This window comes from Cynara cardunculus, assembly GCF_001531365.2.
Source record: "Cynara cardunculus var. scolymus isolate 2C chromosome LG 12, CcrdV1, whole genome shotgun sequence".
In the NCBI taxonomy this organism is placed as follows: Eukaryota; Viridiplantae; Streptophyta; class Magnoliopsida; order Asterales; family Asteraceae; genus Cynara; species Cynara cardunculus.
This window is the reverse complement of record NC_037539.1, coordinates 36,542,592-36,547,280: the sequence shown is the minus strand read 5'-3', so window position 1 is coordinate 36,547,280 and position 4,689 is coordinate 36,542,592.

The window sequence follows — 4,689 nt, the reverse complement described above, 5'->3', positions numbered from 1 at the left end:
TAATTAATTAATATATATTAATAAATAATGTTTATAAATATCAGTAATATTTAAATTTTATTTATAATCAATAGTAATAGATAATAATTATTAATATTTATGAGGATTATAATTGACAAAAATGACAATAAGCTATCAAAACGTTACTACAATTAGTGTTTCAATAAGTTAGCTTATTTTTACCAAACAATGACTCAGTAAGAGAGACGAAAGTTTAACAAAGAGGCAATCATAGTAATAAAAATTGTAATTATTTCAAAATAAAAATGAGATCTGATGATGAGTAACAACCACAAGACCAAATTAAAAACCAGAATTATAACAACAGAAATTTGATCGATTTTGAAAATTGTGTTCGTCCATTTTACTACAGTAAAAGTGTACCGCAATGTGATGCATCTTAATTTTAAAATCGAGAACTTGAACCTTAAATTTTGCTTCATTTTCGTCGTATTCTTTGTCTTTCTGGGTCGAGCTCCTCTAAGAATAAAGATTTTATTATAGTCAAACGCCATTTAAATGCTTAGTTATTATTTGGGTGTGTTAGTTGTACGTATCACTAGTTGAGATTGTCATTTATGACTTGTTGATGACGGTTAGCCACTGATACTGAAAAATTCATCAATGGGGAAAAGGGGGTCCTGATTCACCGTGCTCACGGCCCGTCTGGCCTGCCAGCGGTCAAGACTTGATGTTAATACAATTGGCACTCCAATCCAAGATAAATCGATATGTGTTGAACCACTGATGAAGATATTTAGTGTGAAACCTAACATCTAATGATCTAACATCAACAACTTAAAGCATCAATAGATCTTGAAGAACTTCCACTACCACTAACAAGTAGTCAATTGGTAAGTTATTCCTTCCAAGCCATGATTTGACTTTCGAACTTGGGATCCAGAATTAGAGATCAGAATTAGACATCTGAATTGGATATCCTGTTTTGGGCATCTGATTTTGGGATATCAGATCCTTTAACGGATTATGTCATGTTTTCTTAAGGCCATAAAATTTATGTGGAGGACATAATTGCTTAAAATGTTTAATCCATATTTTTGCAAACACTACTTTACATAACTGTGTGTGTATTATTTGTTTTCTTGGTGAATAGTTATGGCCCTTAGTCATGGTTGAAAACTTATTTGATAAACACGACTTGTAATGTACATTAGAGGTCGGATAAAAACAAGAAAGAAGACGACGTTATGAAGAGTTCATGACTTGAAGACATTAAAATCTTAGGCTTCAGATATGTTAATAAAACTTATAAACATCCAATCAGACACTTAAAAATAAATCTTCTTGTTTACCCTGATTCAACAAGGTATATATCTGTTGAACTTCACTCATCAGATATTACCTCGTCATCCGAACTTATTGTTTTAGGTTTCAGATATTTCTCCAGTCGTTGCAATTGGTTGTAATTGTAGCTTTCATCGGATCTTAATCTGATAGATTCTTCTATTGGATATTAGTGGTGGTCAAGACTGTCATGAAAGCAGATTGGTTTGTCATCTAGCCAAAATAAGATCAATACAAGATAAAAGTCAAGTAGTATTCTAACAAATACTACTATTGGCAAGCCGAATCTTGAAATACAAACTTGGCCAACAAGTTTGGCTCACAAAGTCACTTGCTTCTTCCTTGATATGAGAACATATATAACATGTCAGTCTAAGTAAGTACAAAAGAATTTTATATTGGTATTTTGCTTACTTTATTGTTCCCTCGACATATCTAAAGATGGATTAAGTTAACAAAGTATCTACATCAAGCTCAAAGGTTGATATGAAAATTACTAGGATACATGGATCAACCAAATAGAAGAATCCACACATTAAAGTTGGCCAGTAAGCATTTAACGCAAAGATGGTTATAAACTTGTCATTCAATGCAGTTCACTCGTTATCCAAAGAACATCATTATGAGTGTTTCTGAAGTAAATTTGGCGTCATCCTCTGAAGAATTTGCTTAGTTCGCCGGATTAAAAGAGAACCTCTTTTACCCATCTCTTTTAGTTTAGCAAATTTGTCACAATCAGATAATAAAGGATCACAGGTCTTATCTTCCTAACTTTTGCAACATATCTGCAAATCTTTGTTTTATAGAAAATATAGAGCAAAAAATTAAACTGAAAATTTGTTGTGTTTGTATTCAACCCCCTTCTAGAAACATTTCATTTGTAATTCATCACTTCCCAATACCAACAAATAAAAATATATAATAATAAATAAATACTTTTTTTTAAGTATATTTATATACGGCAAATGCAACAAATAAACCCACACACCCTCCTCACCTATGGTGAGGTTTGAACCCCTGACCTCCTAGAAGGTCAAGGGCTACGTTACCACTAGGCCAAAGGCCCTTTGGTAAATAAATACTTACTGTCCAACAAATCTTTTTATTTATTATGATGAACAGTTGGTTGTAATTGTAGCTTTCATCGAACCCTAATCCGATAGATTTTTCTATTAGATAAAGGGTATCAGTTTTGCCAACTCAAAAACTATCCGATAAAGCACCTTCATAATATTCTATAACTGGTAAATCTGATATGTAGCTTACAGTTTACACCTTATCTTCTATACTTTCAGTGGAAAAACCAGTCGAGCCTTCTCAGCAGGAGTTTCACGCCTTTTTAACCTGCATAAAAAAAAAGGAAGTCTTGCGTCGGGCATGTAGTTAGGTTGGAGATGGTCTTAGGCATTTCCAACCACCACAAAAAACACAAAAGATGAATGTCTTTTCTACTCCAACTCTATCAGTGTAACGTTAAAAAAAATTGAGGTCATCAAACTTGATCTGGAGGTCAAAATGTTGGTCTTTATTTCTCATATTCTATTATTATATTGATTTTATATATTGAATAAATTAATATTTTTGTATTAAGTTCCGTAATTAATTTATTTTCTGTTTTAAATTATAAATTACATTTAAATAATTTAAATCAAAAAATATGAACCTTTATTATGACTTTGATCACTGAAACTTAAACACATATAGATTTTTTTTGATAATTGAATAATTTTAATTTAATTTATAAGAACTTATATAAAACATTTGTATAATAATTTTGGTCTAACAGAACTTAAATATACATAGATAAAATTAAAAAAAAAAATTAATTTAATATTTATTAATTAAAAAATTAGCACTTTAGAAGGCATTCGGTTGGGGATATTGAGGGGAAGTGATGAAAATGATAACGTGTAAAACTCGAATTATCTGAAATATAAACCTAAATTCGAACCGTAAATAAGATATTTATGTAAAATCAGAATACCTTGAAAATCGAAAATCCGAAAACTGATTTTTTGGAGAAAATTTGGGTTCGAATTGGGTTTGATATCTGGCCACTCGATCCGTCATAAAACCCGAAATATGTATAGATATATATTTTAAATACTATATAAATATACTTATTTATCTAATTATGTTTTGAAAATTCTAAAAATCTTAGTCGATCGTGTTATTTTATTATTATTATTATTATTATTAAAATATTTTTTTAATTGTTTTTAGTGTGTGGTTGGAGTTGATCTCTCTTTTAGTGTTCAATTGGAATACCACTTTTAGTGTGTTTAGTTTTTTTAATGGTTGGTTGGAGATGGTTTAATACTCGACATATAACTTAATAACAGCTCGATGGTTGCTTGATAAATAATCCAAATTTGACGAGCATCTAGATCTTAAAAAAATAAGCATCCTTAAAATAATAGTCTCGATCCAAGCTATCAGTGAAATGGTATGACTTTACGAGTGTTATACAATTTATGCCAGATAAAACTTGATAGCAGTTTGATGGTTGTTCGATAAAAAAAACCCAAATTTGACGAGCATCTAGATCTTTAAAAAATAAGCATCCTCAAAAAAATAGTCTCGATCCAACTTATGAGTGAAAAGTTATGACTTTATGACTGTTACACCATTTATGCCAGATAAAACTTGATAGCAACAACAAGGGTGGTGTCTGATTGGTTTGAGCTTGATTCCAAAGGTCAAAAGTACCAGGAGGTCTCAGGTTTAAATTCAAGTAGGAATAAAAATCCCCTTTGTGGCCACGGAGGTTCAAATGCGGTGACTCCGGGTTATCTGCAAAGCATGTGGTCTCCCTGGGATTAGCCAGCTCGCATAGCGGGTTGGATATCCAGGTTAATCCAAAAAAAAAACTTTATAGCAGTTTGATAGTTGCTCGATAAAGAAAAGCCAAATTTGATGAGCATCTAGATCTTAAAAAAATAAGCATCCTCAAAAAAATAGTCTCGATCCATGCTCTGAGTGAAAAGATATGACTTTACGACTGTTACACAGTTTATGCCTAATAAAACTTGATAGCAGTTTGATGGTTGCTCGATAAAAAAAACCCAGATTTTGTCAACACAGTGATTTAAAAAAAAAAGAACAAACAAACGAACAACTTAAAAAAAAGTAAACTACAAATTTAGAGCATACTAATATCGGTTCATGATACATTTTTGGGGGATGTGGTCATAGGCTCTTCTCGAGTCCATAGTTCTTTGACAATAACTCAGCTCCCTACATAAGGATTCAACTTATTGTCTCGTTTCTTGTTTCATTATTGTTTTTAATCATTTTATTATATTCTATTTTAATAAATTTATAAAACACAACAATAAAATATGTAAATTTATAAAAATATTAAAATTTTAAATTTAATAGTTT